The sequence below is a fragment of the Crinia signifera genome, chromosome 7 (genome assembly GCF_055691185.1).
Source record: "Crinia signifera chromosome 7, ASM5569118v1, whole genome shotgun sequence".
NCBI lineage: Eukaryota > Metazoa > Chordata > Amphibia > Anura > Myobatrachidae > Crinia > Crinia signifera.
Genome location: NC_139223.1, coordinates 8,460,042 through 8,482,988, shown reverse-complemented (window position 1 = coordinate 8,482,988; position 22,947 = coordinate 8,460,042). Strand labels below are relative to the sequence as shown.

The following is a 22,947-nucleotide window of genomic DNA, read 5'->3' as shown; positions in this document are numbered from 1 at the left end:
GGTAGTGTGCGGTCAGGAATCAGGTCCCACTGTGTCTGGCCGCTGACTGTGTACTGTCTCCGGTAGCGGAGGAGTAGTGTGCGGTCAGGAATCGGGCCTCTCTGTGTCTGGCCGCTGGCTGTGTACTGTCTCTGGTAGCGGAGGAGTAGTGTGCGGTCAGGAATCGGGTCCCTCTGTGTCTGGCTGCTGGCTGTGTAATGTCTCCGGTAGCGGAGGAGTAGTGTGCGGTCAGGAATCGGGCCTCTCTGTGTCTGGCCGCTGGCTGTGTACTGTCTCCTGTAGTGGAGGAGTAGTGTGCGGTCAGGAATCGGGTCCCTCTGTGTCTGGCCGCTGGCTGTGTACTGTCTCCTGTAGCGGAGGAATAGTGTGCGGTCAGGAATCGGGTCCCTCTGTGTCTGGCTGCTGGCTGTGTACTGTCTCTGATAGCGGAGGAGTAGTGTGCGTTCAGGAATCAGGTCCCTCTGTGTCTGGCCGCTGACTGTGTACTGTCTCCGGTAGCTGAGGAGTAGTATGCGGGCCTCTCTGTGTCTGGCCGCTGGCTGTGTACTGTCTCCTGTAGTGGAGGAGTAGTGTGCGGTCAGGAATCGGGCCCCTCTGTGTCTGGCCGCTGGCTGTGTACTGTCTCCGGTAGCGGAGGAGTAGTGTGCGGTCAGGAATCGGGCACCTCTGTGTCTGGCCGCTGGCTGCGTACTGTCTCTGGTAGCGGAGGAGTAGTGTGCGGTCAGGAATCGGGTCCCTCTGTGTCTGGCCGCTGGCTGTGTACTGTCTCCTGTAGCGGAGGAATAGTGTGCGGTCAGGAATCGGGTCCCTCTGTGTCTGGCCGCTGGCTGTGTACTGTCTCCGGTAGAGGAGGAGCAGTGTGCGGTCAGGAATCAGGTCCCTCTGTGTCTGGCCGCTGACTGTGTACTGTCTCCGGTAGCGGAGGAGTAGTGTGCGGTCAGGAATCAGGTCCCTCTGTGTCTGGCCGCTGGCTGTGTACTGTCTCCGGTAGCGGAGGAGTTGTGTGCGGTCAGGAATCAGGTCCCTCTGTGTCTGGCCGCTGGCTGTGTACTGTCTCCGGTAGTGGAGGAGTAGTGTGCGGTCAGGAATCAGGTCCCTCTGTGTCTGGCCGCTGACTGTGTACTGTGTCTGGTAGCGGAGGAGTAGTGTATAGTCAGGAATCGGGTCCCTCTGTGTCTGGCCGCTGGCTGTGTACTGTCTCCGGTAGCGGAGGAGTAGTGTGTGGTCAGGAATCGGGTCCCTCTGTGTCTGGCCGCTGGCTGTGTACTGTCTCCGGTAGCGGAGGAGTAGTGTGTGGTCAGGAATCGGGTCCCTCTGTGTCTGGCCGCTGACTGTGTACTGTCTCTGGTAGCGGAGGAGTAGTGTGCGGTCAGGAATCAGGTCCCTCTGAGTCTGGCCACTGGCTGTGTACTGTCTCCGGTAGTGGAGGAGTAGTGTGCGGTCAGGAATCAGGCCCCTCTGTGTGTGGCCTCTGGCTGTGTACCGTCTCCGGTAGTGGAGGAGTAGTGTGCGGTCAGGAATCGGGTCCCTCTGTGTCTGGCCGCTGGCTTTATACTGTCTCCGGTAGCGGAGGAGTAGTGTGCGGTCAGGAATCGGGCCCCTCTGTGTCTTGCCGCTGGCTGTGTACTGTCTCCGGTAGCGGAGGAGTAGTGTGCGGTCAGGAATCGGGCCCCTCTGTGTCTGGCCGCTGGCTGTGTACTGTCTCCGGTAGCGGAGGAGTAGTGTGCGGTCAGGAATCGGGTCCCTTTGTGTCTGGCCGCTGGCTATGTACTGTCGCCGGTAGTGGAGGAGTAGTGTGCAGTCAGGAATTGGTCCCCTCTGTGTCTGGCCGCTGGCTGTGTCCTGTCTCCGGTAGCGGAGGAGTAGTGTGCGGTCAGGAATCGGGCCCCTCTGTGTCTGGCCGCTGGCTGTGTACTGTCTCCGGTAGTGGAGGAGTAGTGTGCTGTCAGGAATCGGGTCCCTCTGTGTCTGGCCGCTGGCTGTGTACTGTCTCCGGTAGCGAAGAAGTATTGTGCGGTCAGGAATCGGGCCCCTCTGTGTCTGGCCGCTGGCTGTGTACTGTCCGGTAGCGCAGGAGTAGTGTGCGGTCAGGAATCGGACCCCTCTGTGTCTGGCCGCTGGCTGTGTACTGTCTCCGGTAGCGGAGGAGTAGTGTGCGGTCAGGAATCGGGTCCCTCTGTGTCTGGCCGCTGGCTGTGTACTGTCTCCGGTAGCGGAGGAGTAGTGTGCGGTCAGGAATCGGGTCCCTCTGTGTCTGGCCGCTGGCTGTGTACTGTCACCGGTAGTGGAGGAGTAGTGTGCGGTCAGGAAACGGGTCCCTCTGTGTCTGGCCGCTGACTGTGTACTGTCTCCGGTAGCGGAGGAGTAGTGTGTGGTCAGGAATCAGGCCCCTCTGTGTCTGGCTGTGTACTGTCTCTGGTAGCAGAGGAGTAGTGTGCGGTCTGGAATCAGGTCCCTCTGTGTCTGGCCGCTGGCTGTGTACTGTCTCCGGTAGCGGAGGAGTAGTGTGCGGTCAGGAATCGGGCCCCTATGTGTCTGGCCGCTGGCTGTGTGCTGTCTCCGGTAGCGGAGGAGTAGTGTGCGGTCAGGAATCGGGCCCCTCTGTGTGTGGCCTCTGGCTGTGTACCGTCTCCGGTAGTGGAGGAGTAGTGTGCGGTCAGGAATCGGGTCCCTCTGTGTCTGGCCCCTGGCTTTGTACTGTCTCCGGTAGCGGAGGAGTAGTGTGCGGTCAGGAATCGGGCCCCTCTGTGTGTGGCCTCTGGCTGTGTACCGTCTCCGGTAGTGGAGGAGTAGTGTGCGGTCAGGAATCGGGTCCCTCTGTGTCTGGCCGCTGGCTGTGTACTGTCTCCGGTAGCGGAGGAGTAGTGTGCGGTCAGGAATCGGGCCCCTCTGTGTCTGGCCTCTGGCTGTGTACCGTCTCCGGTAGCGGAGGAGTAGTGTGCGGTCAGGAATCGGGCCCCTCTGTGTCTGGCCGCTGGCTGTGTACTGTCTCCGGTAGCGGAGGAGTAGTGTGCGGTCAGGAATCGGGCCCCTCTGTGTCTGGCCGCTGGCTGTGTACTGTCTCCGGTAGCGGAGGAGTAGTGTGCGGTCAGGAATCGGGCCCCTCTGTGTCTGGCCGCTGGCTGTGTACTGTCTCCTGTAGTGGAGGAGTAGTGTGCGGTCAGGAATCGGGCCCCTCTGTGTCTGGCTGCTGGCTGTGTACGTCTCTGGTAGTGGAGGAGTAGTGTGCGGTCAGGAATCGGGCCCCTCTGTGTCTGGCCGCTGGCTGTGTACTTCCTCCGGTAGCGGAGGAGTAGTGTGCGGTCAGGAATCGGGCCCCTCTGTGTCTGGCCGCTGGCTGTGTACTGTCTCCTGTAGTGGAGGAGTAGTGTGCGGTCAGGAATGGGGCCCCTCTGTGTCTGGCCGCTGGCTGTGTACTGTCTCCTGTAGTGGAGGAGTAGTGTGCGGTCAGGAATTAGGTCCCTCTGTGTCTGGCTGCTGGCTGTGTACTGTCTCTGGTAGCGGAGGAGTAGTGTGAGGTCAGGAATCGGGTCCCTCTGTGTCTGGCCTCTGGCTGTGTACCGTCTCCGGTAGCGGAGGAGTAGTGTGCGGTCAGGAATCGGGCCCCTCTGTGTCTGGCCGCTGGCTGTGTACTGTCTCCGGTAGCGGAGGAGTAGTGTGCGGTCAGGAATCGGGCCCCTCTGTGTCTGGCCGCTGGCTGTGTACTGTCTCCGGTAGCGGAGGAGTAGTGTGCGGTCAGGAATCGGGCCCCTCTGTGTCTGGCCGCTGGCTGTGTACTGTCTCCTGTAGTGGAGGAGTAGTGTGCGGTCAGGAATCGGGCCCCTCTGTGTCTGGCTGCTGGCTGTGTACGTCTCTGGTAGTGGAGGAGTAGTGTGCGGTCAGGAATCGGGCCCCTCTGTGTCTGGCCGCTGGCTGTGTACTTCCTCCGGTAGCGGAGGAGTAGTGTGCGGTCAGGAATCGGGCCCCTCTGTGTCTGGCCGCTGGCTGTGTACTGTCTCCTGTAGTGGAGGAGTAGTGTGCGGTCAGGAATGGGGCCCCTCTGTGTCTGGCCGCTGGCTGTGTACTGTCTCCTGTAGTGGAGGAGTAGTGTGCGGTCAGGAATTAGGTCCCTCTGTGTCTGGCTGCTGGCTGTGTACTGTCTCTGGTAGCGGAGGAGTAGTGTGAGGTCAGGAATCGGGTCCCTCTGTGTCTGGCCGCTGGCTGTGTACTGTCTCCTGTAGTGGAGGAGTAGTGTGCGGTCAGGAATTAGGTCCCTCTGTGTCTGGCTGCTGGCTGTGTACTGTCTCCGGTTGCGGTGGAGTGGTGTGCGGTCAGGAATCGGGTCCCTCTGTCTCCGGGGTTCCTCTAGGATAAATGTTGCTGCATCCTCCACTGCGTGGGGCAGATTATTGATGGTGTCTGAGGGAGCGGGCAGCACCCAGTGGATTGCTGGTCAGACAAAAGCACGAGTAGACACTGACGACGCTGCAGATGAAAACGGTGACGTAACAAGATTCATCTCCATCTAATATCACATCTGCCTAATCTGAGCACATTGCCGGAGGTTTCCCATGGGAAAGTCTGTATAATGATTACTTGTGTAGTGTTCACTCTAGAATTATTTTAGGGCAGGGTGCTGACCACCACCCAGTGCTCTTCTTTCAATTAGGAGGGTGCATTTTGTTTTAGAAATTTACTTTAGAAACAAAATAAATGGTACTTATGTAGTAACTGGGCTGCCGATTTTGAAATCGGGTCCATCGCATCGCACCCGACCATATCGCATGCGATGCGATGGACCCGATTTTTCCATAGGATTCAATGTTAAAATGGACTGAGTCCATTTCAACATGGAATTCAATGGGAAAAGTAGTCCTTTTCATACCCCTACTATCCAAGTGGGCATGGAGTTGGATATAAACCTGTGGCGAGCGTAGCGAGCCACCGAACCCGAAGCGAGGGGACACAGAATACCGTCCCCTCGCGGGGCTCGCTTCGCTCGCCACGCTTCGGGCTCGGTGGCTCGCTACGCTCGCCACAGGTTTATATCCAACTCCATGCCCACTTGGATAGTAGGGGTATGAAAAGGACCCCTTTTCCCATTGAATTCCATGTTGAAATGGACTCAGTCCATTTTAACATTGAATCCTATGGAAAAATCGTGTCATCGCATCGCATGCGATATGGTCGTATGCGATGCGATGCATCGCATCTGATTGTATGCCTTAACTTAAGGTATACAATCAAAAAATCGGCAGCCCAGATACTACATAAGTACCAAATAAATAGATAATATATATATTTTCAACAGATACAGTATGTGGTCAGGTAGGTTTCTATGGGGGATGCGAAGCTGCCCTATGTATCAACATCGGGCAGCCTAACCACGCATTCCGGCTTCCGGCTCCGGGCATCGCAGTGACAGCCTCCTTTCGGAACCCTGTCCCTGCACACAGCAGGTAATACATTCCGGTGATATGATCGCATTTTACAATGCGATCCTGGGTGGTAATATTCCCGCCCAGATCGCACTGTAAATGCAATCTTGATAAATGTGCCCCTTAGTGGGAACACTATTATAGAGGATGTAAGCGAGGTTAATCCAGTGTATCTGCAGTGTAATCTCCAGAATCCGTGATTGACAGATGGTCCACACTTGGTAAACCAGTCCGGCCAGTCTACAATAGTCTCTGCTTCCTGGTGCACTGTATTTCTTGCTGCAGAGAGAGGCGGATCCGAGATGTATAATGCCTTCATGTCTGAGGTGAATTTAGTCCTCATGGGGCTCTAGGCAAGATAACAACTTGGGGCCCTCCCTCATCAAACAATCCATTCCACTACATTTTTGCTGCTTGCAGCCGGCAGTGATGCGGCACCTTGTCTATCAATAAATGCTCAGCTGCGTGATCATCGGCATTGTTCAAACCATGCTGTAGGGCTGTTAGATGTAGGGTTATTACCTGTGTCACATGTACAGTAACCTGACCACATACTGTACAGGGGATGAGACCATTCTGTGTGTACACATCAGGCTCTAGGTCTGTTAGATGTAGGGTTATTACCTGTGTCACATATACAGTAACCTGACCACGTACTGTACAGGGGATGAGATGATTCTGTGTGTACACATCGGGCTCTAGGTTTGTTAGATGTAGGGTTATTACCTGTGTCACATATACAGTAACCTGACCACATACTGTACAGGGGATGAGACCATTCTGTGTGTACTCATCAGCCTCTAGGTCTGTTAGATGTAGGGTTATTACCTGTGTCACATGTACAGTAACCTGACCACATACTGTACAGGGGATGAGACCATTCTGTGTGTACGCATCAGGCTCTAGGTCTGTTAGATGTAGGGTTATTACCTGTGTCACATTACAGTAACCTGACCAGATACTGTACAGGGGATGAGACCATCCTGTGTGTACACATCAGGCTCTAGGTCTGTTAGATGTAGGGTTATTACCTGTGTCACATGTACAGTAACCTGACCACATACTGTACAGGGGATGAGACCATTCTGTGTGTACACATCAGGCTCTAGGTCTGTTAGATGCAGGGTTATTACCTGTGTCACATATACAGTAACCTGACCTCATACTGTACAGGGGATGAGACCATTCTGTGTGTACTCATCAGCCTCTAGGTCTGTTAGATGTAGGGTTATTACCTGTGTCACACATACAGTAACCTGACCACGTACTGTACAGGGGATGAGACCATTCTGTGTGTACACATCAGGCTCTAGGTTTGTTAGATGTAGGGTTATTACCTGTGTCACATGTACAGTAACCTGACCACATACTGTACAGGGGATGAGACCATTCTGTGTGTACACATCAGGCTCTAGATCTGTTATATGTAGGGTTATTACCTGTGTCACATATACAGTAACCTGACCACATACTGTACAGGGGATGAGACCATTCTGTGTGTACACATCAGTATCTAGGTCTGTTAGATGGAGGGTTATTACCTGTGTCACATGTACAGTAACCTGACCACATACTGTACAGGGGATGATACCATTCTGTGTGTACACATCAGGCTCTAGGTCTGTTAGATGTAGGGTTATTACCTGTGTCACATATACAGTAACCTGACCACGTACTGTACAGGGGATGAGACCATTCTGTGTGTACACATCAGGCTCTAGGTCTGTTAGATGTAGGGTTATTACGTGTGTCACATGTACAGTAACCTGACCACGTACTGTACAGGGGATGAGACCATTCTGTGTGTACACATCAGGCTCTAGGTCTGTTAGATGTAGGGTTATTACGTGTGTCACATGTACAGTAACCTGACCACGTACTGTACAGGGGATGAGACCATTCTGTGTGTACACATCGGGCTCTAGGTCTGTTAGATGTAGGGTTATTACCTGTGTCACATTACAGTAACCTGACCTCATACTGTACAGGGGATGAGACCATTCTGTGTGTACACATCAGGCTCTAGGTCTGTTAGATGTAGGGTTATTACGTGTGTCACATGTACAGTAACCTGACCACGTACTGTACAGGGGATGAGACCATTCTGTGTGTACACATCGGGCTCTAGGTCTGTTAGATGGAGGGTTATTACCTGTGTCACATGTACAGTAACCTGACCACATACTGTACAGGGGATGAGACCATTCTGTGTGTACACATCAGGCTGTAGGGCTGTTAGATGCAGGGTTATTACCTGTGTCAGATGTACAGTAACCTGACCACATACTGTACAGGGGATGAGACCATTCTGTGTGTACGCATCAGGCTCTAGGTCTATTAGATGTAGGGTTATTACCTGTGTCACATGTACAGTAACCTGACCACATACTGTACAGAGGATGAGACCATTCTGTGTGTACACATCAGGCTCTAGGTCTGTTAGATGGAGGGTTATTACCTGTGTCACATATACAGTAACCTGACCACATACTGTACAGGGGATGAGATCATTCTGTGTGTACACATCAGGCTCTAGTTCTGTTAGATGTAGGGTTATTACCTGTGTCACATGTACAGTAACCTGACCACATACTGTACAGGGGATGAGACCATTCTGTGTGTACACATCAGGCTCTATGTCTGTTAGATGTAGGGTTATTACCTGTGTCACATATACAGTAACCTGACCACATACTGTACAGGGGATGAGACCATTCTGTGTGTACACATCAGGCTCTAGGTCTGTTAGATGTAGGGTTATTACCTGTGTCACATAAACAGTAACCTGACCACATACTGTACAGGGGATGAGACCATTCTGTGTGTACACATCAGGCTCTAGGTCTGTTAGATGTAGGGTTATTACCTGTGTCACATTTACAGTAACCTGACCACATACTGTACAGGGGATGAGACCATTCTGTGTGTACACATCAGGCTCTAGGTCTGTTAGATGTAGGGTTATTACCTGTGTCACATATACAGTAACCTGACCACGTACTGTACAGGGGATGAGACCATTCTGTGTGTACACATCAGGCTCTAGGTCTGTTAGATGTAGGGTTATTACCTGTGTCACATACACAGTAACCTGACCACGTACTGTACAGGGGATGAGACTATTCTGTGTGTACACATCAGGCTCTAGGTCTGTTAGATGTAGGGTTATTACCTGTGTCACATACACAGTAACCTGACCACATATTGTACAGGGGATGAGACCATTCTGTGTGTACGCATCAGGCTCTAGGTCTGTTAGCTGTAGGGTTATTACCCGTGTCACATATACAGTAACCTGACCACATACTGTACAGGGGATAAGACCATTCTGTGTGTACGCATCAGGCTCTAGGTCTGTTAGATGTAGGGTTATTACCTGTGTCACATACACAGTAACCTGACCACATACTGTACAGGGGATAAGACCGTTCTGTGTGTACGCATCAGGCTCTAGGTCTGTTAGATGTAGGGATATTACCTGTGTCACATGTACAGTAACCTGACCACGTACTGTACTGGGGATGACTCTGTTCTGTGTGTACACTTCGGGCTCTATGTCTGTTAGATGTAGGGTTATTACCTGTCACATGTACAGTAACCTGACCACGTACTGTACAGGGGATGAGACCATTCTGTGTGTACACATCGGGCTCTAGGTCTGTTAGATGTAGGGTTATTACCTGTGTCACATATACAGTAACCTGACCACATACTGTACAGGGGATGACTCTGTTCTGTGTGTACACTTCGGGCTCTATGTCTGTTAGATGTAGGGTTATTACCTGTCACATGTACAGTAACCTGACCACGTACTGTACAGGGGATGACACCATTCTGTGTGTACACATCAGGCTCTAGGTCTGTTAGATGTAGGGTTATTACCTGTGTCACATACACAGTAACCTGACCACGTACTGTACAGGGGATGAGACCATTCTGTGTGTACGCATCGGGCTCTAGGTCTGTGAGATGTAGGATTATTACCTGTGTCACATACACAGTAACCTGATCACATACTGTACAGGGGATGAGACCATTCTGTGTGTACACATCAGGATCTAGGTGTGTTAGATGTAGGGTTATTACCTGTGTCACATGTACAGTAACCTGACCACATACTGTACAGGGGATGAGACCATTCTGTATGTACACATCGGGCTCTAGGTCTGTTAGATGTAGGGTTATTACCTGTGTCACATGTACAGTAACCTGACCACATACTGTACAGGGGATGAGACCATTCTGTGTGTACACATCAGGCTCTAGGTCTGTTAGATGTAGGGTTATTACCTGTGTCACATGTACAGTAACCTGACCACGTACTGTACAGAGGATGGGACCATTCTGTGTGTACACATCGGGCTCTAGGTCTGTTAGATGTAGGGTTATTACCTGTGTCACATGTACAGTAACCTGACCACGTACTGTACAGAGGATGGGACCATTCTGTGTGTACACATCAGGCTCTAGGTCTGATAGATTTAGGGTTATTACCTGTGTCACATATACAGTAACCTGACCACATACTGTACAGGGGATGAGACCATTCTGTGTGTACACATCAGGCTCTAGGTCTGTTAGATGTAGGGTTATTACCGGTGTCACATGTACAGTAACCTGACCACGTACTGTACAGGAGATGAGACCATTCTGTGTGTACACATCGGGCTCTACAGTAGGTCTGTTAGATGTAGGGTTATTACCTGTGTCACATACACCATAACCTGACCACATACTGTACAGGGGATGAGACCATTCTGTGTGTACACATCAGGCTCTAGGTCTGTTAGATGTAGGGTTATTACCTGTGTCACATGTACAGTAACCTGACCATATACTGTACAGGGGATGAGACCATTCTGTGTGTACACATCGGGCTCTAGGTCTGTTAGATGTAGGGTTATTACCTGTGTCACATACACCGTAACCTGACCACATACTGTACAGGGGATGACACCATTCTGTGTGTACACATCAGGCCCTAGGTCTGTTAGATGTAGGGTTATTACCTGTGTCACATATACAGTAACCTGACCACATACTGTACAGGGGATGAGACCGTTCTGTGTGTACACATCAGGCCCTAGGTCTGTTAGATGTAGGGTTATTACCTGTGTCACATATACAGTAACCTGACCACGTACTGTACAGGGGATGAGACCATTCTGTGTGTACGCATCAGGCTCTAGGTCTGTTAGATGTAGGGTTATTACCTGTGTCACATATACAGTAACCTGACCACATACTGTACAGGGGATGAGACCGTTCTGTGTGTACACATCAGGCTCTAGGTCTGTTAGATGTAGGGTTATTACCTGTGTCACATATACAGTAACCTGACCACATACTGTACAGGGGATGAGACCATTCTGTGTGTACACATCAGGCTCTAGGTCTGTTAGATATAGAGTTATTACCTGTGTCACATGTACAGTAACCTGACCACGTACTGTACAGGGGATGAGACAATTCTGTGTGTACACATCAGGCTCTAGGTCTGTTAGATGTAGGGTTATTACCTGTGTCACATACACAGTAACCTGACCACATACTGTACAGGGGATGACACCATTCTGTGTGTACACATCAGGCTCTAGGTCTGTTAGATGTAGGATTATTACCGGTGTCACATGTACAGTAACCTGACCAGATACTGTACAGGGGATGAGACCATTCTGTGTGTACACATCAGGCTCTAGGTCTGTTAAATGTAGGGTTATTACCTGTGTCACATACACAGTAACCTGACCACATACTGTACTGGGGATGACACCATTCTGTGTGTACACATCAGGCTCTAGGTCTGTTAGATGTTGGGTTATTACCTGTGTCACATATACAGTAAACTGACCACATACTGTACAGGGGATGAGACCATTCTGTGTGTACACATCAGGCTCTAGGTTTGTTAGCTGTAGGGTTATTACCTGTGTCACATATACAGTAAACTGACCACGTACTGTACAGGAGATGAGACCATTCTGTGTGTACGCATCGGGCTCTAGGTCTGTTAGATGTAGGGTTATTACCTGTGTCACATATACAGTAACCTGACCACATACTGTACAGGGGATGAGACCATTCTGTGTGTACACATCAGGCTCTAGGTCTGTTAGATGTAGAGTTATTACCTGTGTCACATGTACAGTAACCTGACCACGTACTGTACAGGGGATGAGACAATTCTGTGTGTACACATCAGGCTCTAGATCTGTTAGATGTAGGGTTATTACCTGTGTCACATACACAGTAACCTGACCACATACTGTACTGGGGATGACACCATTCTGTGTGTACACATCAGGCTCTAGGTCTGTTAGATGTAGAGTTATTACCTGTGTCACATACACAGTAACCTGACAACGTACTGTACAGGGGATGAGACCATTCTGTGTGTACACATCAGGCTCTAGGTCTGTTAGATGTAGGGTTATTACCTGTGTCACATATACAGTAACCTGACCACATACTGTACAGGGGATGAGACCATTCTCTGTGTACACATCAGGCTCTAGGTCTGTTAGATGCAGGGTTATTACCTGTGTCACATGTACAGTAACCTGACCACGTACTGTACAGGGGATGAGACCATTCTGTGTGTACACATCAGGCTCTAGGTCTGTTAGATGTAGGGTTATTACCTGTGTCACATACACAGTAACCTGACAACGTACTGTACAGGGGATGAGACCATTCTGTGTGTACACATCAGGCTCTAGGTCTGTTAGATGTAGGGTTATTACCTGTGTCACATACACAGTAACCTGACAACGTACTGTACAGGGGATGAGACCATTCTGTGTGTACACATCAGGCTCTAGGTCTGTTAGATGTAGGGTTATTACCTGTGTCACATATACAGTAACCTGACCACATACTGTACAGGGGATGACACCATTCTGTGTGTACACATCAGGCTCTAGGTCTGTTAGATGTAGGGTTATTACCTGTGTCACATACACAGTAACCTGACCACGTACTGTACAGGAGATAAGACCATTCTGTGTGTACACATCAGTATCTAGGTCTGTTAGATGTAGGGTTATTACCTGTGTCACATATACAGTAACCTGACCACATACTGTACAGGGGATGAGACCATTCTGTGTGTATGCATCAGGCTCTAGGTCTGTTAGATGTAGGGTTATTACCTGTGTCACATACACAGTAACCTGACCACGTACTGTACAGGAGATAAGACCATTCTGTGTGTACACATCAGGCTCTAGGTCTGTTAGATGTAGGGTTATTACCTGTGTCACATACACAGTAACCTGACCACGTACTGTACAGGGGATGAGACCATTCTGTGTGTACACATCAGGCTCTAGGTCTGTTAGATGTAGGGTTATTACCTGTGTCACATACACAGTAACCTGACAACGTACTGTACAGGGGATGAGACCATTCTGTGTGTACACATCAGGCTCTAGGTCTGTTAGATGTAGGGTTATTACCTGTGTCACATACACAGTAACCTGACCACGTACTGTACAGGAGATAAGACCATTCTGTGTGTACACATCAGGCTCTAGGTCTGTTAGATGTAGGGTTATTACCTGTGTCACATGTACAGTAACCTGACCAGATACTGTACAGGGGATGAGACCATTCTGTGTGTACGCATCAGGCTCTAGGTCTGTTAGATGTAGGGATATTACCTGTGTCACATACACAGTAACCTGACCACATACTGTACAGGGGATGAGACCATTCTGTGTGTACACATCAGGCTCTAGGTCTGTTAGATGTAGGGTTATTACCTGTGTCACATATACAGTAACCTGACCACATACTGTACAGGGGATGAGACCATTCTGTGTGTACACATCAGGCTCTAGGTCTGTTAGATGTAGGGTTATTACCTGTGTCATACATACAGTAACCTGACCACATACTGTACAGGGGATGAGACCATTCTGTGTGTACACATCAGGCTCTAGGTCTGTTAGATGTAGGGTTATTACCTGTGTCACATACACAGTAACCTGACCACATACTGTACAGGGGATGAGACCATTCTGTGTGTACACATCGGGCTCTAGGTCTGTTAGATGTAGGGTTAATACCTGTGTCACATGTACAGTAACCTGACCACATACTGTACTGGGGATGACACCATTCTGTGTGTACACATCAGGCTCTAGGTCTGTTAGATGTAGGGTTATTACCTGTGTCACATACACAGTAACCTGACCACGTACTGTACAGGGGATGAGACCATTCTGTGTGTACGCATCAGGCTCTAGGTCTGTTAGATGTAGGGTTATTACCTGTGTCACATGTACAGTAAACTGACCACATACTGTACAGGGGATGACACCATTATGTGTGTACACATCAGGCTCTAGGTCTGTTAGATGTAGGGTTATTACCTGTGTCACATATACAGTAACCTGACCACGTACTGTACAGGGGATGAGACCATTCTGTGTGTACACATCAGGCTCTAGGTCTGTTAGATGTAGGGTTATTACCTGTGTCACATGTACAGTAACCTGACCACATACTGTACAGGGGATGAGACCATTCTGTGTGTACATATCAGGCTCTTGGTCTGTTAGATGTAGGGTTATTACCTGTGTCACATATACAGTAACCTGACCACATACTGTACAGAGGATGAGACCATTCTGTGTGTACACATCAGGCTCTAGGTCTGTTAGATGTAGGGTTATTACCTGTGTCACATTACAGTAACCTGACGACATACTGTACAGGGGATGACACCATTATGTGTGTACACATCAGGCTCTAGGTCTGTTAGATGTAGGGTTATTACCTGTGTCACATATACAGTAACCTGACCACGTACTGTACAGGGGATGAGACCATTCTGTGTGTACACATCGGGCTCTAGGTCTGTTAGATGTAGGGTTATTACCTGTGTCACATATACAGTAACCTGACCACATACTGTACTGGGGATGAGACCATTCTGTGTGTATGCATCAGGCTCTAGGTCTGTTAGATGTAGGGTTATTACCTGTGTCACATATACAGTAACCTGACCACATACTGTACTGGGGATGAGACCATTCTGTGTGTACACATCAGGCTCTAGGTCTGTTAGATGTAGGGTTATTACCTGTGTCACATATACAGTAACCTGACCACGTACTGTACAGGGGATGAGACCATTCTGTGTGTACACATCAGGCTCTAGGTCTGTTAGATGTAGGGTTATTACCTGTGTCACATACACAGTAACCTGACCACGTACTGTACAGGAGATAAGACCATTCTGTGTGTACACATCAGGCTCTAGGTCTGTTAGATGTAGGGTTATTACCTGTGTCACATGTACAGTAACCTGACCAGATACTGTACAGGGGATGAGACCATTCTGTGTGTACGCATCAGGCTCTAGGTCTGTTAGATGTAGGGATATTACCTGTGTCACATACACAGTAACCTGACCACATACTGTACAGGGGATGAGACCATTCTGTGTGTACACATCAGGCTCTAGGTCTGTTAGATGTAGGGTTATTACCTGTGTCACATATACAGTAACCTGACCACATACTGTACAGGGGATGAGACCATTCTGTGTGTACACATCAGGCTCTAGGTCTGTTAGATGTAGGGTTATTACCTGTGTCATACATACAGTAACCTGACCACATACTGTACAGGGGATGAGACCATTCTGTGTGTACACATCAGGCTCTAGGTCTGTTAGATGTAGGGTTATTACCTGTGTCACATACACAGTAACCTGACCACATACTGTACAGGGGATGAGACCATTCTGTGTGTACACATCGGGCTCTAGGTCTGTTAGATGTAGGGTTAATACCTGTGTCACATGTACAGTAACCTGACCACATACTGTACTGGGGATGACACCATTCTGTGTGTACACATCAGGCTCTAGGTCTGTTAGATGTAGGGTTATTACCTGTGTCACATACACAGTAACCTGACCACGTACTGTACAGGGGATGAGACCATTCTGTGTGTACGCATCAGGCTCTAGGTCTGTTAGATGTAGGGTTATTACCTGTGTCACATGTACAGTAAACTGACCACATACTGTACAGGGGATGACACCATTATGTGTGTACACATCAGGCTCTAGGTCTGTTAGATGTAGGGTTATTACCTGTGTCACATATACAGTAACCTGACCACGTACTGTACAGGGGATGAGACCATTCTGTGTGTACACATCAGGCTCTAGGTCTGTTAGATGTAGGGTTATTACCTGTGTCACATGTACAGTAACCTGACCACATACTGTACAGGGGATGAGACCATTCTGTGTGTACATATCAGGCTCTTGGTCTGTTAGATGTAGGGTTATTACCTGTGTCACATATACAGTAACCTGACCACATACTGTACAGAGGATGAGACCATTCTGTGTGTACACATCAGGCTCTAGGTCTGTTAGATGTAGGGTTATTACCTGTGTCACATTACAGTAACCTGACGACATACTGTACAGGGGATGACACCATTATGTGTGTACACATCAGGCTCTAGGTCTGTTAGATGTAGGGTTATTACCTGTGTCACATATACAGTAACCTGACCACGTACTGTACAGGGGATGAGACCATTCTGTGTGTACACATCGGGCTCTAGGTCTGTTAGATGTAGGGTTATTACCTGTGTCACATATACAGTAACCTGACCACATACTGTACTGGGGATGAGACCATTCTGTGTGTATGCATCAGGCTCTAGGTCTGTTAGATGTAGGGTTATTACCTGTGTCACATATACAGTAACCTGACCACATACTGTACTGGGGATGAGACCATTCTGTGTGTACACATCAGGCTCTAGGTCTGTTAGATGTAGGGTTATTACCTGTGTCACATATACAGTAACCTGACCACGTACTGTACAGGGGATGAGACCATTCTGTGTGTACACATCAGGCTCTAGGTCTGTTAGATGTAGGGTTATTACCTGTGTCACATATACAGTAACCTGACCACATACTGTACAGGGGATGAGACCATTCTGTGTGTACGCATCGGGCTCTTGGTCTGTTAGATGTAGAGTTATTACCTGTGTCACATGTACAGTAACCTGACCACATACTGTACAGAGGATGAGACCATTCTGTGTGTACACATCAGGCTCTAGGTCTGTTAGATGTAGGGTTATTACCTGTGTCACATACACAGTAACCTGACCACATACTGTACAGGGGATGAGACCATTCTGTGTGTACACATCAGTATCTAGGTCTGTTAGATGTAGGGATATTACCTGTGTCACATATACAGTAACCTGACCCCATACTGTACTGGGGATGAGACCATTCTGTGTGTACACATCAGGCTCTAGGTCTGTTAGATGTAGGGTTATTACCTGTGTCACATATACAGTAACCTGACCACATACTGTACAGGGGATGAGACCATTCTGTGTGTACACATCAGGCTCTAGGTCTGTTAGATGTAGGGTTATTACCTGTGTCACATAAACAGTAACCTGACCACATACTGTACAGGGGATGACACCATTATGTGTGTACACATCAGGCTCTAGGTCTGTTAGATGTAGGGTTATTACCTGTGTCACATATACAGTAACCTGACCACATACTGTACAGGGGATGAGACCATTCTGTGTGTACACATCAGGCTCTAGGTCTGTTAGATGTAGGGTTATTACCTGTGTCACATAAACAGTAACCTGACCACATACTGTACAGGGGATGACACCATTATGTGTGTACACATCAGTATCTAGGTCTGTTAGATGTAGGGTTATTACCTGTGTCACACGTACAGTAACCTGACCACGTACTGTACAGAGGATGAGACCATTCTGTGTGTACGCATCAGGCTCTAGGTCTGTTAGATGTAGGGTTATTACCTGTGTCACATTTCCTGCACACCACACATTGATTTGCATTACAACCACCGGCAAACCGTGGATTTCTGTGCATTATACCCATCTGCATGCCATGCATTGCTGTGCATTATACCCACCTGCACACCACGCATTGCTGTGCATTATACCCATCTGCACCCCATGCATTGCTGTGCATTATACCCATATTCACACCACGCATTGCTGTTCATTATACCCACCTGCACACCACGCATTGCTGTGCATCATAATAAGAATCGTTGAATCTGTACACCACAAATATTATTGGTGATACTTTATGGTTTAAGGCAGGGGTGGGGAACCTTTTTTGTGCCAAGGGCCATTTGTATGGGGAAAAAATCCTTCGGGGGCCATATGTAAAAAATGTATCTTACAAATTGGACTGCTGTAGCCGTCCTACGCTCCGGCGGCTGCCGCTGAATAGGACGGACAGTCTCTGGCTGCTGTTGATTAAGAGGAATCTCACAAGCATGGTTTTATCTATTAGCAAACCAAATGTGCTTTGCGAGTGAAACAGAGTCACCACCTCCATTCCTTAAGTAGTCCCCAAAAAACCCTCCCCACCCAATCACTGCCCAGAAAAGTCCAGTGCATTCCGGATACCGTGAAGACCGTGAATCAGGCCCCGCGTTTGATTGCTTTATCGCGTACAGGTATGTGCCCATCAGAGGTGTGATTGTACATTTCCCACGAGTATTATCTATATAAGTTGAAGAGTCTGTGTGCGTGTGTGTGTGTGCGTGTCCGTCGCATTACAGACACACCGTGGCACTCAGAGCCACCAAATTCAGCATCAAGATATCTCTGGACCCGGTGGTGTGCACCTCGAAGCCGTTTTTGGTAGATTTCACTTAGAAATGTAAAAAAAAACACCAAGTTTTAATTTGCCTTCATTGATGATCTGGGGAAAAGATTGACGATCTGGGAAACCATTGACGAAGGAACAACTCCACACCTGATTTCATTGCTGTCATTGAGTATGAATGACACATTCTAACATTATAGTGAAGGCATTAAACAATTAGGAATAATTGAGGATATACATAGATCACACACACACGTACACATTGTACACGCACACAGTACACCACATATGCACACAACACACACATATATACATAGCGCACCTCACACACTTACACATTGGACAGATACACACAACAAAACACACACATAACACACCACATGCAGTACAACACTAACCCATATACACTACAACACACACCCAAAAACAGTACAACAAACACACAGAACACACACACTTAAACATTGTGCAGATACAGAAACACACAGAACACACACACTTAAACATTGTGCAGATACAGAAACACACAGAACACACACACTTAAGCATTGCCAGGATACGCACAGCACACTACACACACACACATATATATGTAGCACACCTCACATTCGGCAGATACACCTAACACACGGTACAACACACACCCACATTCACTACAACATGCACCCAAAAACAGTACAATACACAGAACACACACACACAACCATTGCACAGATACACACAGCACACTACACACACACATTTATACTTAGAACACCTTATGCACTTACACATTGGGCAGATTCACACAACGCACACACACACACATAACATACCTCTAACAGCACAACACACACCCACATTCCCCCCACACACCCAAAAACAGTACAACACACAAAAAACACACTTAAACATTGCACATATACAACAAGGCACAACACACACATACTGTATATACTGTACATAGCACACCTCACACACTTACGCAATGGTCAGATACATACAACACACACAACCACATACACTAAAACACACACACAAAAACAATACAACACACACAAACACATGAAAAAATAATTTCCCGTTTATTTAACAGTCTGTACCGGCAAATAAAAACTGTACCTAATGTACCGTTTCTACTTTGTTCCCCATACCCGTCTCTCCAGTCCTCCAGCCTGTCACTGCGCTCCCCGTCCAGTTGTACTGAGAAATTTTTGTCCTGGCCAATGCACCCATTGATCAATACAAAGTAGGTACACTGCACTCACCCTGTTAGTCAGTTGGATATCAGGCACTGCTCTGCCTTAAGGGTTTCCCAGACTCTTTTGGTTCATAGATAATGTTTGGTCGATGGGCATGAGCGCTGCATGCATTTGTTTGAATGTTATGAGTGTAAGAAGTTGAAGAATAAGACTGAGATGAAGATTTGTCATGTTACAGTGTACAATTTACTCAATAAATCGTGAAAAAAATATGTGTACATAGAAGTACAATCAAGAAATGAAAGTAGGATTAAAGGTACTTCTTTACTTTCACGGCGCCAGTATGGCGCCGCGCGTACTTCCGGGTTATGCTCCCCACTAATTAAGTTAAATAAACGGAGTTAACGCCATGCCAACATGGATAGTTCATACCTTCACTATCCATGTTGGCATGGAGTTGATTTTAATTAGCGTGGCGAGCGTAGCGAGCCACCGAGCCCGCAGCGTGGGCGAGCGAAGCGAGCCCCGCAAGGGGACTCTGACGCGCGGCGCCATGCTGGCACCGTGAAAGTCCAGAAGTACCGGATTAAAAAATAAATTCTGATTCAAACTGATAATTGTTTGGATGGCGGTGGGTTGCGAAACAAATCTATAGGTGGAGGGGGTATAGGTATTGTGGGAATAATTGGCGTTTGGTACACCTACAGGGGGTCCCCAGTTGATGAGAAATTTTCACTACAGTGTCACCAAAGGGGGAATTCCAATTGGGGTTCAGGTGGTCCTTAGGGACACCTTAACAATCCAGTTGGTCTCTTCTCCTGGAGCCTATGGTCTCCCTCAGTGATTGACTATCATAAAGGGAGAACGTAGGCTCAAGGAGAAGAGACCTAGGGGATTGTAAAGGGTCCCTAAAAGACCAACTGGACCCCAAATTGGAATCCTGCTATGGTGACACTGTGACCGTGACACTGTAGTGAAAATCCCATCATCTGGGTACCCCCTGTAGGTGTACCAAACACCAATTATGCCCACAATATCCATACCCCCCACCTACAGATTTGTTTTGCAACCCACCCCCATCCAAACAATTATCAGTTTGAATCATACAGATGGGGCCGGTTTTATCTTTGCTGGCGAACCACCAGCAGCATGGCGCTCCATCTGACTGAGACGCGCGCGCGTCTCAGTATCCGGGCGGCGAGGCGGATGCAATACTGTCCGCTTCCCGCTCAAGGGGCAGGGGGGGACCCGAGGGCACTGCGGGGGGGTGCGGTTGGCCGGTGTGGGCACCGGGCGACCGAGGGCAGCACCGTCGGAAGGGGACGTGCGCGCGCGTCCCCTTCCGGCATACAGATGGCGGGGATGCAGGTGATGGCGACGCCATCGCCATCACCTGCAAAGATGAATCCCGATACATCTGTAACATGTTCTTTTTTAATCCTACTTTCATTTCTTGATTGTACTTCTATGTACACTTATATTTTTTTTCACGATTTATTGAGTAAATTGTATACTATAACATGACAAATCTTTATCTCAGTCTTATTCTTCAACTTCTTAGACTTCAAACCTTATCAATGCACCCATTTATGATTGTGATGGCCGGATCGGTGGATTGGCCCAGAGGGTGTAGGGAAGAATTTGGCCCATTGCACCCATTCCCAGTGGTGACGTTGTGCGTCATGTCTAGGCGTCATGTGGCCAGGCCCGCGGACCTGCTCCCACACTCAGGGGCTCTCCTACTGTTTGGTAGAGAGGCCCGGTGCATGTGATTTACAGATCTCCAGACCTTAGAGACTGCTGCAGGCAGGATCGGTGAGGGGAGTTGCAGTGGCAGGGAGCAGTACATTTTTTTATTAATTATGGCGCTGTAAGTAACGCCCACCCCGGACCCCACGTACTCAGCACCTGTAATTACACACCCTAGAAAAGTATAGAAATGGAGGTGTGGCCATGCCCACTTTCCCGTGGCCACATCCCTTTCTGATTCTGTACCGATTTCTGACCTTCAGATGTTGGAGGATATGTCATAGGTGCTAAATCTCAGGAGTGGATGTGGAATTCATCAACACATACAAGTTATCAACTCAGGATCGTTGTGTTTTAAACAACACCACCACACCTAATTTCATTGCTGCCATTGAGTATCAATGCAAACACATTCTAACATTATGGTGGAATCTATAACAAATTCCAATCTTAGGTCTTTGGCACAGCATACTGTGAGATGACATTTTTCAGCAATTTTGGAAATAAAAGAACCGCCAGGCTTTCCCAGGCAACGCCGGGCGGGTCAGCTAGTTGTGTAATGAAGAAAAAAAATTTGCCTAAGTGATGTCATTGGGAGGAAGGAAATCACATTATCACTGGTATAACCAGATGAGGCGCTGTGTAATTTGTCCCTGCAGTGTGTAACCCGGAACATATCAACAGAAAAATCAGAACGGATTAAGCTAAACCTGAGAGTAATTAATGATCGCAGCTCCACCTCGTTAATACTGGGCTAACAAAAGGCAAACAATAACAGGAAATGAATTTCAGATAATGATTGTGAGAATTTACTATAATTAGCAATCACAAACTTGTGGCAGACGTTAACAACATCCAACTTTAATCACATTTAATTCACACAAATGAAATTGGTTGACAGTGACCTGCACAAGTGCACCTGGGAAAACTGTTGACATAAGCAAGAGGTTGACACAGGAAATAATCCATTTGTACATTTCAGCACGTGTCCCGCGTCCTCTCAGCACACGTTACCATTCCCAATGTTATCCCCATGGATCGTAAAGCATGGAGGAGTAAAAAAGTGTGAAAAACTTCCGTCCAACTTTTTATGTGTCCACCATAACCATGTTGAACATTTGATACATTTTGAACTTTTGTCAGTGACGCCTTATTGCATGTTGACCGTTTGTCGGTCTAGGGCATGTCTCGCAGTGTGAACACGGCTTTACATCTGCCCCACTTGCAGTGCAGTATGGTTATGACCACTTCGTGACAAAAGCAGCTTTGCGATCACATTTGAATAGCGTACATTTTGCCAAGTCCCTGCAAATGGGGGGGGGGGGGGGAGGGTTTCTGGGACTTGAAGTTCCACAACAAAACCCAATATCTGTTTTTTACATCTTTGTTTTACACTAATACAAAGTGGGGGGGGGGGGGGGGACTCGGCAGCCAAATGCCAATGACATCCCTATCGGAAAATACAAATAAAGTCGCAGTAGTAAATTTGCCAAGTTCTCAGGCCGTATTTTCGGCCCAATCACAGATGATCCTGTTTGTAGACATTTGTAGCCGTGATCGTCCACCTTCGTACATTTCCCTCTTAGTTTTATATGGATACATACAGCGACGGACTGGGCCGCCGGATCGGCCCTGGCATTTGTGCACGTGCTCGACCTTTGTCGCGCACGTGCATGCATGTATGTGTGCTGCCTCTCCTGGCTTGCTGGAGAGAGGGGATTAGCGGCATGTGATGCCCCCTCTCTCCTGGACTACAGCGGCATACAGAGAGAGGCGCCGGTCCCGCCGCAAGTCCAGTGGTTCTCTCTGTGCGCCGATCAGGAGGCGGGAGGGCAAGAATTCGGCCCACCTGGCCATCAGCCCCTCTGCCATTTGCCATAAGTGCCAGGTGTCCAGTCTGGCCCTGAATACATATTCATTTATGTAAGCCTTTTTT

General features: G+C 48.3%; 2 protein-coding genes across 3 annotated transcripts in view; one reads left to right on the top strand and one right to left on the bottom strand.

The window, feature by feature from the left end:
• Positions 1 to 22,947, bottom strand: part of LOC146019740 (uncharacterized) — a 781,584-nt gene that overhangs the window by 73,693 nt on the left and 684,944 nt on the right. The gene's annotated exons all lie outside the window — the stretch shown is intronic.
• Positions 1 to 22,947, top strand: part of LOC146019745 (3-oxoacyl-[acyl-carrier-protein] reductase FabG-like) — a 68,985-nt gene that overhangs the window by 19,938 nt on the left and 26,100 nt on the right. The window lies entirely within an intron of this gene.